Source organism: Protopterus annectens, chromosome 8.part1, assembly GCF_019279795.1.
Source record: "Protopterus annectens isolate FY-2018-M chromosome 8.part1, PAN1.0, whole genome shotgun sequence".
NCBI classification, from domain to species: Eukaryota; Metazoa; Chordata; order Ceratodontiformes; family Protopteridae; genus Protopterus; species Protopterus annectens.
The window spans coordinates 409,533,492-409,549,253 of record NC_056742.1 but is presented as its reverse complement, the minus strand read 5'-3'; the positions used below and the strand labels follow the sequence as shown (position 1 = coordinate 409,549,253).

The following is a 15,762-nucleotide window of genomic DNA, read 5'->3' as shown; positions in this document are numbered from 1 at the left end:
GTGGCCACCCGTGCTTATCCAAAATATCGCCCATTAGGTTTCATTGTAAGAGTCTTTGATAAAATGGATGGTTGTTCTATCACTTTTGATCACAGAGAGATCATCACTCCATGAAACTGTCTTTAGTCTATCTGTCTGTCTGTCTGTCCTTAACAGTTGGTACTATTACATATTCCATGAAGAAAGGAGAAGATCTGGTCTCAGCTGAGATAACACCCTAGTGATACATATGAGTCGATACTTTAGATGTATCGGTTATATTGCACAAGATTCTCAGGCATCAATGAGTGGGTTTAAACCACTGATTCTTTGTTTTTTAGGAGGGAGATTAGTACTAGGGTATAATAGTGAGTTTTATTAAAAGGGAAATTAGTACTAGGCTATAATCATGAGTTTTATTAGAAGGGAGATTAGTACTAGGGTATAATAGTGAGTTTTATTAGAAGGGACATTAGTACTAGGGGTATAATACTGAGTGGCCAAATGACCTAGCTTGTGTGAGGTGTCTCCAGTCAGGTTTATTAGCAGATGACAGCAGGTTCATAGAAAAATGTAAAGCCACCTTCTATTTTTTTTTTTTTTTGTAGATAAATAAATGGCAGGCAAGACAATTCTGATCTTTGCTTGGATTCCAAGATGGCCACCGACTAGTCTAGTCCTTACTCTCTGAGCTCCTCACAGCTATTTAACTTTTGTTTTTTTTTACAACTTTACATCAACCTTTTTCCTCAAATTTTTATACTAAAAGATTTTATAAATCTTTTTCTACGCATTTGGATTATTTTTTCTTCTGGAATTATTATCCTGGGATTTATTTTACCTCAGAACATTCTTGGTCTCTCTGCTGCTGGGACTCCTACTGCTCCAGTCTGTTCCTGGTTCCTGGTATCCTGTTAACTGCATTCCATTTCTGGGCATGGCTACAAAATCTGACTCCATGGAGACTCAGCCTACAAAGGCCAAATATACTTCAATGCTCTCTCCTGAAAAGATTCAGGTTCAAAAGACTGAAATCATCTAGACAACCTACAGAAACTTTTAATGTAAGTAATAAAGATTTAAATGGCTCAAATTTCCTTTTAGAAGAACTAAAAATAGCATTAAAACCAATCCAAAGTGCTATACAAAACTTTTCAGAACAGTTTGCAGACTTTAGTAAATCTTTAAAGCAAATAAACGATAGTATTGTTACTATTGAAAATAAAATCTTAGCTTTGGAGGTTAAAACAGACTTATTGGAAAGTGACTTTAAATCTAGAGATAAAACTGTTTCAGATTTACAAGCTAAAATATTGGATCTGGAAGCCAGGAGTCAAGAAATAACATCATTATTCGTGGTTTACCTGAATCTTATGACAATAAAAACTTGTTATCTGTGACTAAAAATATCTTTGAAACACTGTTAAATTGTGAAGCTTCTTCAAAATCTATAATTGTAGAGAGAGCACACAGAGCACTGCGTACAAAGCAAGATTCTTCCACACCAAGGTTAATTTATACTAAGTTACTAAACTTTCAAGACACTTTCCAGATCCTAGAAACTGCTAAAACAAAGAAACAATTCATATGGAAGTCTCACAAACTATCATTTTCCCAAGATCTTCCTGCACAGATCAAATTAAATAGACAAAACTAGCCCCTATTGTGCTGACTTGATAAAAGAGGGATTAGATTTGAATGGCATATCCTAATACCTTGTCTTTCACAGCTAATGACAAAAGATTTGTATGTTCAGATCCTAAAGATGCAAAAGACATTTTTCTTAAAACATTAAAAAAGCTTCCTGACACTGTATCTTAATATTCTACTGTTAAAGAACTACAATAAGGTTTGATTTTTTCTTTTCTTTAATCTGACAGTATTTGTGTTACATGATTTGTAATTCTGGTGTGACATAATTATATTACCTTAAGAACTTGTCATGTAATTTACACATGATGGATTTGGTGTGACAGTGTGCAGTGACAGGATATATGCTTGTTAGATTTGTGTGGATTAATAGAAGCATTTAAATTCCTGTATTTACTTTTTTCTCTTTCTCACATATGCTTGCTGTGTAAATAGATAATATGTTAATTTTACTACAAGCTTTGGAGTTACAGCCTTCTGTGTAAGCTAAATGATTTTTGGAGGGAAAAACATTCCATCTCAACATTCTAGCAAGAAAATCTTCCCCTCAGAGTTCCAGCTGATGCTCTGCATGAACATGCACACTACAGTCTCTCTGAGATGGATGGTGATGTCATCATTTGTGAGGAAAGAAGGACAGTTTCAAATACACAAGTCTGCTTGTTTTCAACAAGTATGCAATAGCACTAACTTTTAATAGATCTGGCTATTATTTAAAGTGTTTTCTCTTCATAAATGAAGGTTGCTTTTAAATTTAAACAGATTCATGTCACATAATATATTCAGTGACTTTTAGTGTGTCTGCATGACTTCAAAGCAAGCTGCTACTTTCATAAAGCAGAGTGAAAATATTTCTGGAAACAAATGAACAGGTTAGTTTTATATATTAAAATTCTAAAGGATGTGTAAAGAAATGAACATATTTTCCTATTCAGAATATTTTTTCATACAATATTTTATATTATACTGAAGTGTTTAATTTGACAAATGTTACAAAGTATACCTGTTCATATGAAAGTTTCATGTTCTTTCTATTCTCTGCTCTCTCTCTTCTCAGAGGCTGGATGTGATATTTATGATTAGTAGTTTATGTTTAAGAAAGCCTTTACTTATTTGAAAGGTTTGAAATAACTATCTTTAATATGATTAGCTGAATCTACATATGTATATTTAAGCCCTTAGATTTACTGCATTTAGCTTGCTTGTTTCTGTTTTAATTAGATGTTCAAAATGTTTACTTTAAAAGCCTTGTCTTTTCATGCTGTTTTGCTATGTTACATCTATAGCTTAGAAGAATAGTATGGCTACATAACCTAACAGAGTCATTAGTAAAATATTCAAAAAGTAGATTTAAAATTATATGTATGCACATTGTTGTACATTCAGTCCAATATATATGATGCTGTTTAAGTTACTATTTAATAATATAATTATACTTTATTCATGTATATTAACTAATGTTAAAACCTTACAGCTTATAATATTTCATTTTGAATAGTTCCTGTACTATTATTATTTAGTTAATAGATGCATCTCCAGACTGAATTGTTTTCCATTTTGAGATATGGTTGCTTGGTAGTTGTTTTTTGCTTTATTTGAACTATAACTAAATACTCATTCTACAGGTATTAGTGCTTTTATCATACTAATGGTCATGTTGATTAATGAAATTATCACTAAAGTACTAAAGAAGGTTCAGTAGATAGTGCATGACTATTATCTTTAGTTCAGTAATGCTATGCTTATTTACTTATATGATAATGTTACCAGTTGGTTTTGTTATACTTATATATGTTATCTTACATATCTTTCAGTTTTAATTGTATTACTTCTTATGATAGAGTGTTCTAGTTAAGCAGAGTGTAATTTATTTATTATTTACTTGTTTCTCTTTCTCTTGAAATACTTGAGGAAATACATTTAATCACTATAAATTTCAATTTAAGGATAGGAGCTTTAGATTAGTATTAGAAGTAGGGATTAAGCATGTTGGACGTCTTGAAATTAGTTAATTTTGTATATATTTTAGTAGTATTACTCGGACTTTATGTTATGTTAGGCTTCCTTTGAGTAATTTGTATTCTAACTTGAGGTTATTATTATCTATAATTACAATGTTTTTCATGTTCTTCTGCTCTTCCTTTATCACAGGGGATTGGTGGGTAGGCACTAGGGTTAGGATAAAGGTTATTATTATACATTTCATGGTTCTTAAAAAACTTTTTCTTTTTTTTCAACAAATGTTATTTGATGACTTGCTTGAATACTTAAAGACTGTTTTTCTTTTATTTTTTCTTCTTCTTTTTAATGTTGTGTTGGATTTGCACCTTGAGTTCACTTTTATAGCATCAATAATGATTATACTTGTAGAATATGCCTGTTGACATAATTTTAGATTCTTGGAATGTTAGAGGCATTCAAGATAAAGCGAAAAAGTCACTATTATTTCATATGATCTTTAAATCACAGGCTAACATTTGTTTTATTCAAGAGACCCATATTTCACGTATTGATTGGAATAAAGAGTTAAAAAAATGGATCAAAAGATTATAGCTTCAGGTGACTCTTCTAACTCCAGAGGTGTAGCTATAATCATTAAACAAAAATTCATTGGGAATATTATTGATGTGAAATTTGATGATGGAGGTGGTGCTTATTTACGCTTCTATTGCTGGTTTGAACAAACCCTTATTAATTTTAAATCTATATGGCCCATGTAATTCACAATATTTGTTCATTTTAAAAATTTACAATATTCTTGCATCCTATAAGGATCATCATATTATAGTGGGTGGTGACTGGAATGCAGTTATAAACCCTGTAATTGATCGTTCCGCTCCACTGTCACCTATAATCTTCAGTCTACTCTGGCTCTAAATGATTTGATGACAGAATATAATTTAATAGACCCCTCCGCACTGTTAAAAATATAAACAAGAATGATATATATACTTATTATTCTAAGTGCTATCATTCGTGGTCCAGATTAGACTTCTTTCTAATTTCAGATTATATTTCAAAATATATTGTGGACTTTACTACAGAACCCAGATTCTTTTCGGATCACTCAAGAATTTCACTAAAATTGAACATAAAACCCAATATCAAAAATAAAACTATGTTTAATAAGTGGACCTTAAATAATAACTTATTGTCAAATGAAGATATTTGCAAACAAGCTTCAGAAATCCTAAATGAAATGGTGAATAGTCTTGAATCATCAGACATTCCTTATGACATACAATGGGCTGCATGTAAAGCAAGATTAAGAGGTTTATTTATTAGTAAAGCTGCTTTTTCAAAACAATACTTTAAGAAAGAGGAATTCTTAAAATCAAGAATTTCTTCGTTGGAAAATCATCTTAGTCTGAACTATGATGCTACTTTAGAAAAACAAATTTTTGATTGTCAGAAAGATTTAATTCTGCTTCACCAAAATAACCTCTCCTTAGCTGAACAAAAGCTACTTGCTTCATATTCAGAGTGGGCCCAGGTTCCATCTAAATTGTTAGCGAGAATTATTAAAGTTAACTTCAGAAATCCAAATATTACATCTTTATCTTATAATAACAGATTATATAATACTGATGAAGAGATTATTCAACTTTTCACCTCTCTTTACACTGAGTTATATTCAGGTTCTTCTAATTCTGTTAAAGATAATCACTCAAAACTCTTTTTAGACTCTTTGCAGTTCCCTAAACTTAATGATAATCAGCAAAACTACTTTCTACCCCTATATCGGTACAAGAAATCTCGGATTCAATAGATAATCTTAAATTGGGTAAATCTCCGACCTGATGGTTTTACTCCAGAATTTTTCAAAACTTTCAAATTGGTAGTTCTTCCCTTTCTATTTAAAGTTTACAATCATATAAGAGTTAATGATATCTCAGATATTCATTGGAACACATCCAAAACCATTTTAATTCTAAAAAATAATAAAGATAAATCTGACCCAGTAAATTATAGACCCATTTCTTTAATTAACGTGGATATTAAGATTCTGTCATCTATTCTGGCTAACAGATTGAAACGGATTTTACCCTCAATTATCTCGTCAGATCAATCAGGTTTTATGTCTCAGAGACATGCTTGGGATAATAGTCTATCTTTAGAGACTATACTTCATCTCATTAAGAAAAATCCAAACCCTATATATGCTTTGATTATAGATGCATCAAATGCCTTTGACAGAGTATGTTGGAACTTTCTATTTCAAACTATGTTATGTTTTAATATTCCCTTATTCTTTATAAATTTTTTTAAAGTTTTATATAAGAATATGTCTACTAGACTATACATTAATGGTCAATTTTCTGCTCCGATAAAGATCACTAAAGGAACAAGACAGGGTTGTCCATTGTCCCCTTTTCTTTTCAATATTTACTTAGAACCTTTGCTATTGTTTATTACTCAAAATACTTTTCATAACATCCCTAGAATTCTTAATACTAATATTCATTTCTCTGCTTTTGCGGATGATTTAGTAATCTACTTTCAAACTCCATTATCTGATTACAGAAAAATAATGAATTCTATTGATTATTTTTCTTTGGTTTCCAACTATCTTTTAAATTCTACAAAAACTCATATTTTTCCCTTAAATCATTTAGCACACAAATCTTTTTGTTTCCAGGCGATCATTTTCAGTTTACTTATAATATAAAATATTTAGGAATCAATTTAGAACACAATAATAAATCTTTCTTTCAAAATAATATGAATAAATTATGGAACTCTATATTGTGTGATATGGACAGATGGAAGCATCTAAACCTTTCATTTCTTTCAAGGGTGGCCATTATTAAAATGAATATTCTGCCTAAATTTCTTTACCAATTCTCATCATCTGATCAGATAATTTCAAAAATTTTTTGAGTCTGTAAATAAAGCTTTGGCAAAATTCATATGGTTCCCTAAATCTGTTAGAATTTCCTATTCTAGATTGGCATTTTCGAAGGACAAGGGAGGTTTGGGTTTACCTAATCTTTATCTCTATTATTTGATTGTCTCATCCAATAAACTTCTTACTATCTCTAAATTCAATAACACTTCTTATCCAAATCACTCTTTATGGATAAAATTATGGTATAATTATGTCATTTCTAATAATTTAAATCCTGAAGCTATTCCCTTTATCTCTCTGGATAGTTTATTTATTAAAAAATATATCTACAGTATTTAAACAAAAGATTAGAGATTTCCAAACCCTACTCAAAATGTGTAAACTAGAAAAGATCTCGCACCATGTTCAGCCAATTCATCTAAATCCAAATATATTATTGGACAATAAACTTTTGAACTTAACAAACTATCCTTTAATTAAAAATCTAAAAGTAGGAGATGTTTTGAAATATCTTGACTTGCCTTTATCTGACTGGCGTAAGTTATTGAAAGTAAACTGGAATTACTCACCAATTCTTACACAACTAAGAGCAATAATTAAAAACAAATTTGTATCTCTGGTCCCCATAGACTCACAATTGAAAAACCTTAACACGATTATCAAAATACTTTCATCATCTGATAAAATGCTCTCAAACTCATATAAATTAATTAATTCTTTAATGATGGACCACAACTGTCTTTTATCTAATGTTTGGTTGAATTATAATTCCCAATTGTCAGAATCTCAGAAAGTCCTGGCTATTAGACACACTAAGGAATTTATCCCTTTTAAAAAATTAGCATACACACAATTAATGATTAATAATGATGCCTACTTTACCCCAATCAAATTAAACAAATTTAACCCAAATAAGTCCCCTTCGTGTTCATGCTATTTTCATCCCCAAGCAGACCTCCTTCATATTCTATGGTATTGTCATTTTTCTCACAGATTGTGGACATCTTTGAAAGTCAGACTGCAGAAAATGGGATATCAAAAAACCACGTTGATGTGGGAATTTGCTATTCTACATATTCCATTGATTCATCTTTCAAAAGTTGATATTCATGTTATCATTTTTATTTGCTCATTACTAAAACTTTATATAATACAAAATTGGATTGATCGTTCTAAATTAAAATGGGTTACTTTCCAGAAAATGGCTTTTAAATTTATTGATGCTCAAAGATACTTAGGTGGAAGTCCAAAAAAAAAGCTATTAGAAAGGTTGTGTTAGAAAAGGTTCTAAACATATTAAATAGTTAATGTTAAATATTTTTTTTTTTCTCTCAGGTTGCCTAACTTGTATATAGTGTACATATGGTGTATGTTTTATTTCTAAATAACTTATCAAAATCTCATGAAGGTTGTTATCACTAGATGAATTGTTATATGTTCATTTATGCCTTCTTGTTATGTATAATCTTTTAATTGTCTTGCTATTCATATAATTAATAAAAAAATTTTTGAGAAAAAAAAATTCTGATCTTTGCTAAGAGAGGCAGCAAAAGGAGGGAGGACTGTGTCCACCAAACTGAGATGTCCACATGTCCGTGGATGAAGGTAAACTTATTTAGGGAGATCCCATTGCATTGGGGCCTTTCTGTTGTAAGTTGAGATGGCAGTTTTTTTTGTTTCATAGCAGGGAGAGTGAGAAGGGGGTTAACAGAACTGAGACTCTGTGTTGTGGTGGATGCTCCCAGATAAGCATGAGGAAGGAGTGTGAGAGTGTAATATAATTAGTAGACAGAGGCAATGATGTGATGGGAATGAGTACATGAAAAGATCCATTAATGGTAGTAGAGGACATATAATACAAGGCGATTGAACCCCAGTTGTATGGCTTATAGGGATAAAGCCTGGACTATGACCCTGACAATATGAAACTGAATGGTGGCTTGGGCACTGGAAGATCAGGTGGTAGGTAGCAGTGAGCATGCCCACTTTTGGTGGCATGCAGGGGTAGTACCTGTTTGGTTGCTATTTCCAGCAAGTTGAAGGTTGCTGTTCGTCATTGACTGGGACAATGTCAGCTTGGTTATCCCAAGCCTGTGGTGGTTGGTCTCATGAGTATGTGTGCGTGTGAGAGTATGCACAAGCCATGGGGAGGCATTATGTACCTCATGCTGGTGCAGTGACGAAGCAACCACCTAGGCATGGGTTTACAGATTAATAAAAATCTTCTTTTTCTGGCTTTTCCCGGTTGGGGTCGCCACAGTGGAACTCTGGTCCACTAATGATTGGCAGTAGATTTTTACGGTACTGAGGTGCCAGCCTGATGCCCATTCATGCATGTCTTTCAAACGCCACTCGACTGCGGGGAGGGCATGCAGACTCCACACATAAGGCGTTCCAGCTGAGAATCGAATGGGAGAACCTCTTGCTGTGAGGTGACAATGCTACTGCTGCACCACCGTGGCTTAATTAATTACAGATTAATAAAAATGCCTATCCAAAATAATGAGGATTTCATTAATCCCCATCAGTAGGTAATTGGTGGCACCATAAACATTTGTGAGCCATTTAGTGAGCCTTGAAGGACAGGAGAGGTGCAGTGGGTAGTATTAGACCTTCAAAAGCTTCCAGTCAGTACAGTCTGTAGAATGGCACTGGTGAACCACTGACTGTGCAGTTAATGTAGGAATGAAAGCTAACGGTCCTCAGAACTCAGCTAAAAAAGCCCTCATTACTGCCTAGTTGATTGCACCTCTTGGACAAGCCCTCATTACTGCCTAGATGACTGCACCTCTTGGACAAGCCCTCATTACTGCCTAGATGACTGCACCTCATGGACAGCTCTGACTCTGAGACTAGGTTTACTTCCTGGGTGGGAGACTGGAACCACCCTATTTACAGGCAAGCATGGGTGCAAAATAGCAATTAAAAAAATAGAAAGTTATTGATGACAGTTGATAGGGTGTAGTGGGTTGCAACCCTAATCTAGTTAAATCTATCCAAGGAGGAAAAATATCTAGGGCAGGAGCACATAGAAGGACTCAGAATACAGAAAGACTCTCTGAAAAAGGAGGTGTTGAAAATCTTTATTCTGGCTGTAGATAGAAAAACTGGGAATTCAGATTGTGGTAGGTATGATTGTCACCGTTTGGAACCTTGTATGTTTGCAAAGCTTCTTTGCTTACATCATTGTTTTTAGCAATAAATAATAAAACAGGTTGGAGTCCCTTATTCTAGGAGACACAGTAGTCGGTTGCAGGAGCTGAAGTGTAATTATAGTACTTTGAAGTGTGGAACTTGGGTTTTTGGTTGGTCAGCTAATCACCAATAGAACAAAGACCATTTGGTCAGCACATGCTAACCGATTGGAGCTTTGTAGACTGATACATATAAGTTACTGCCATGTTGCGACCTTTTATTACTTTAACTGGTGTCAAACACTGATTCAACTTAAGTGTTTTTCGCAAGCCTGGTGATTGCAAACAGAAGTATAGCTGACAGCAATGTGCAAATACAGCAGATGGTACAAGAGAATATGCAGGCCCACTGTAAAAAGCTTGGCAGCTACAGTGCAGCGTCTTATTATTCACATTATGTAATAAAGTTTGAATATAATGCATCAAAAGAATGGTTTACATGCAGCATGTGCAGTTCAGTAGGATTCAGTAAGCCATCTTGTATAAAACAGTAACTGCACTGGGTGATTAAGTAAAAGCTGTAGACTTTCAGACTTAGTAGTCCGTGAAGCCTGGTTTTCTGAAATTAGACTAAGTAGGTGTTTTAATGTTAAATGGTTTGATCATAGCAGGGAGTTTGTGGCCATGGGTTTCAGACTCCCTTTAGATTGAAAGTTGTAGTTTTACTTGTTGCTATTTTATGGTCCCAAAAATGCAGTTAAAATAAACAATTTTTTGTCATTGGGGAAAATAAATAAACAAGCGCGGATATTTGTTGCATTTGGAAAACCCCCTGGGGAAGTTCAAAAACACAGTCTACTGCCAACTATTGTCAGCATGTCACTTATTTACTTTGAGCCTGCAAGTACTGAGTGCATTTTTGTGTAGGATCAGAATTGTTTATTATAGTTTTCCAAATATACTTGCTGCAGATGTTAGAATTTGTTCACAGTGAACATGCATATTTTTCTTTTTTCTCAGGGTGGCAAATATGTTTTACATACAATCAAAGTATATTGTATTGTTAAATAAAATCACTAGTTGCCACTAAATATGATATCATCAAGCGTTTGAAGCCTTCAGTCAGATGCTTCATTCCTAATGTGTAGGGGGATTAAGTTCTGGTTGTATTGCAAGTGAACTGCATTCAGTTAGCAGCTTGGGTACAGAAAAGGTTGGGTGAAGAGGGTAGCAGTAAATATTTGATACAAGCCCCAACCTACCCTATGGGATGGAGGTGGCTAGACCTGAGGCACTGTTGGTCTCCTACCTTGTAAATGGGGGAACATCTGGAAGCAGCAATAGAGGTGCATGATGTACTCCTTGATTAAGCTTTAGGATTATTAGATGCTGTTGGGGGCAAGTGAAGACCCTCCCACAAGAGAGTCTTCCAGGAAAATCGACACTCATGTGGAACTCCCCAGCCACACTGGAGAAGAAGGTAAATGGTGACAGCCAGACCATCCATACTGAATGCTTTCCTGGTGCTTGACTGTCACCCCAGGGGAATGAATGCGTTGAATGGCCTCTGTTTCAGTTTGAGAATGAATATAAAATGTCAAACTATTTATATTTTTGGATTACTTTTTTTTTTTTTTTTTTTTACTATTGTCAAGTACATGTGAATTCAGGTGTTGGACCTAATGTGTTGGCATATGTATCATGGGTGATGATGTTTTTCCATGTTTTTATGTAACACATTCATGAAAACTGTATTATATAAACTGAGCATGACCATAACTTTAGAAAAATCTGCTGTATGTTTTCTTTAGTGCCTTTAGTGTATTGTGTGGTTCCTGCTCTTAATGGGACAAAATCCCCCCCACCCTTCTTCTGTATTTATTTATTTTTTTAGTTGGTACACCGATTTACTAAACTGATTTTTAAAAGTATTTAGAAACAGCCACTGATTTTCTAAGGTTAGTATGTCATCCCTCCAAAGATTAAAGGTTTAGTATCTGAGAAAGAAATAAAATGGCAAATCAGGTTGAATGCAGCAATACCCCCGGGATTAAATGAAACTATACCCACTAAACCTCTGTTAAGAAATTAATTAATTATTTATTTAATATTATGAAATGTATTGAATGTGATATATTTGTATTTTTCATATTTGTACATAAATGTATATTTATTATGAGTTTTGTAATGAAAGCATTTACATATATACATTCATTACTATAATACAGCAAATAAGTTATATATTTTTAACATTTTCTATATTTTTAACATCATGTATAAAATTATTAAATACGAGTATCAATTCCACTGTAGTACCCTTATAGAGTATATGAGATGCATATTATATACATTTTTAGTTAATTTTATTACCATTGGTAGGCTATGCATATATGATGAGTTTTTATTAAAGAATATTAATTTATATTATATTATTGTTCTAGATATTACATATGAAATGAATTATTTATTATTATAGGGTTTTTATACTATGCTAGGTTTTAAAAGAGAAAGGTTATTAAACAATGTATTTGATGTTATGAATGTATTTGATGTTATGAGTGAGCAAAGTGATGTACATGTAACTTTAAGATGCCTCACAATTAATTGATCTAATTTTTGATTTTTGGCGGTTTTTTACACTATTTAAGGACTATTGTCAGTATTAGATTTTGTTCTGAAGAAGTCTACAATCTAAACCACTGCATTTATTTTGTGTTTGAACAATAGTAATAGTAATAAATTGTGGATCGTGACATTACTGCTGGAACTATCTTTATTCTTTGTTATCCCTCCAAAGATGTTACTATTTACTTAAATGTAACAATCTATAGAGGCAATGTTAACAAGAAGTTTTGCTCTACTGTTTTATAAGAAACCTACATATGTAAACACTTACATACAGTTTTATAGTGACCATTCATTATGGCCAAAAAGAAATCTGGTAAAAGGTCAGATGATCAAATTACCAAGAATGGTCAGTGAAGATTAGATGTTCAATGGTGAGTTTATTAAAATATGTGAAATATTTGTTGAGAGAGACTACCCCACTTACTTAGTGTACCAACTAAAAAAAATAAATAAATACAGAAGAAGGGGGGGGGTTGTCCCATTAAGAGCAGGAACCACACAATGCACTAAAGAAAACATACAGCAGATTTTTCTAAAGTTATGGTCATGCTCAGTTTATATAACGCAGTTTTCATGAATGTGTTACATAATAACATGGAAAAACATCATCACCCATGATACATATGCCAACATATTAGGTCCAACACCTGAATTCACATATAGAACAGGCAGCAGTTTTAAAAGGATTTTTGAGAATAACTCAGACAGTAAACATGTAAGTATTATAAATTCATCCATGAAGGACTATACATAACTGTAAGCAGTCATAACAGGACCCTAAGATCACCAGGTCTTTGCTGTTGTAAAAGTGTGAGGGTGGTATATTTATCCAGCTGCCTGTCCTGTGATGCATTTTATGTAGGTAAAATAGAGAGGCAGCTGTGGCAGAGAATTTCTGAGTATACTTACCATACTAAAAACAAGGATGACAGAAACACCCTTTACAAACATTCCACCCAATTTGTTAACTTTAAAAAATTCTATTTTTTTTTTTTGTCATCAACAAATGTGAAAAATAGAGGGAGTAACTGGGAGGACACACTAACCTATACAGGACTGTGTTGGAAACTACTCTTAAATTCAGCTAATGCATTGGTGATAAATGAAGCACATTTCATTTACTAACTTCTTAGATTATGACCTGCAAAATCACAACCCACGTGTAGTAAAAACCTGTTACATATCTAGTTTACAAATATACTTTTTACGCATTTTTAAACGCATAAGTTTTAACAGACATCGCAACCTGAGTTAGCCTGTTTTTGTAACATGTTTAACAGCAGCCAATTTTTAGGTTATACTATTATCATTTTACCTATAGGTAATGTATTTAAACTACATTTTTGGACATTTAAGGCTTTGAAGGATAAAATGGTTTTAATTAAGTATTTATAAAAGTATTTTTATTTTCATTTTAACTATTAAAGTGAATATTTCTTGCATCGTGGGACTTGCTTTACTGGTGTAGCTACTTGATTTTTGCTTCACTTGTTTATCATTGGTGTGTGTGTCATGTGGTTGTTTGGCATTTCAAGTTTTGTTTTGTACACTCCTGCCTTCTATCTGATCTTTTTCAGACGTTCAGCATCTAGTTATTAGCGACAAGATTCCAAGGTAGAATTAAAAGACACTATTTTAAATATCAATTTGATCAACTATATTGTCTTAATGGCATTAAATCTGCTTTTTTAATTTTTCAAAGCGTTTTTTTTTTTTGGGGGGGGGGTCTATAATTCCTGGTTGATTTGACCAATTAAGTCATATTCTAGAAATAAGTTGTTACAAATTATTCATAATTTACTGTTATTTTCATTAAAAGTTATCTATAATGTATAACTAAGGTTAGAGCATATTGTCTTGCTTGGCCTGCAATGATACTTAACATTAAACTTTAAGATCTGCAAGCCAGGCATTGTGTGTACTAAGGGAGGAACCCTTTTTGTTTATGCAGTTTATACATCTCAAAAACAGACCTGATGTGTGTGTCAGTACAGTTTTTGCCTGAAATTCATTACCTTCTGTATAATCTGTGTCTTGCAAGGTCTTTCATTGACTTTTAGACCTAGTGTGGTCTGTCTCAGGTAAACCAAGAATAAAACTAGAATTCTATTTAGGTTTAAGTCATCACTATTTTGCTGTATGTATTATGCATTGTTTTGCATGGGTAGTGGGACTTTTTTTCCACCTAAGAAACATTTGTTAAAATTTGTCTTTATACATAAAGTGGTATACAAACTTGATTTACAGTCTAAACTGGTTTGATGGACTAATTGTATTACCTCTTCCTATCCCCTGTACTACAACTGTGCCACAACTCTGAAGTGAAGCTTTTATCCCCGCACTTAGAAAGTGGTCATTCTCGTGGATCACGCCATGGTAGAGTTCTGATAACTGTACTGCTGTGTCTGCTTTAGCTGTAATTTACTTAGGGTCTACATTACTGCTGCACATTTCTTTGCTACTGGTACTTATTGTTCAGTTAACAGTTTGCTTTAGTGGCCAGGTTTATGTGCATTAGGAATTCTGTAGCTAGTTTTTTAAAAATATAAAGCACCACATAGCACCTCTTTAGATCAAGAAAAGGATACCCAAGAGGACTAACTACAGTTCGGTTGTACTTTAAGTTCTGTTTTCTGTCTGGAAAGATAAACTGCCGTTTTACTGTACTGACTGTAAATCTCCTGCTAGTTGCTGCACTTGGCTGCAGACTTCTTATAGTACCCTGCAGCACCCCCCCCCCCACAATATCTTTTGTATCTTTAAACTGGATTATGCCCGGATTGCCTCAGCTTTTTCCCAATTGGGATAAAGCTGTCCCTGCATTTCTGCATGCTAAGATACAAATCCTCAACCATGACTGCCTAACATTTCTGTGTTTAAGTTCAGCACAGTCCTTTGTATTCTGCTGTGCAGTTTGCTGTTTCTCTTCAGACATTCTTGCCAGCTCATACTGAAAATTACTATTATTAACAGAGCAGGTCATAGCACATTTTTCAGTAGAAGCTGACATTTGTTTTCTGCTGTGGGTTAACCCTTGTACCATTAGTTCTGGTGGCAGCTTGACTTGTTCTAATATCAGGTACACCCACTTATGACTTAATTTCTCTCTCGCAGCCAGTAAGTTCCTCTGACCTTTGGGGCCTAACACCTTCTATGGGGCATGCCGTGGCTTTTGTCCTTCCTGGGCAGGGTATCACATCTCAAGGACTGTACCATTCTCTAGCTACAGGAAGGGGGGAGTGAGTGGGGAGTAGACATTGGTCACATTGTTCCTGACTCTGGATGGATGTCCAGTTCCCTACATGTTGGCACACTTTATAAGCTACTGCATGCTATGAGACATGGCCAAGGAATGGCCTAGGCCCTCTCCAGGTGGCAGTATCACTCATGCCTCACCCACAAGCCTAGCCTGGCTTCCAAACATTTTTCCTGAACTCCTAGTATCCACTAGCCTGCCATCATCAACCCCTTACCCTCTCTCCCACAACAAAGTGTCTCAAGCAGGCAAAGTCCATTCTTGTT

At 33.8% G+C, this 15,762-nt stretch overlaps 1 protein-coding gene across 1 annotated transcript in view; it reads left to right on the top strand.

Annotated features, from left to right (window-relative positions):
• The window catches only part of ADCY7 (adenylate cyclase 7), a 2,777,509-nt gene that overhangs the window by 830,176 nt on the left and 1,931,571 nt on the right, over window positions 1-15,762 (top strand). The gene's annotated exons all lie outside the window — the stretch shown is intronic.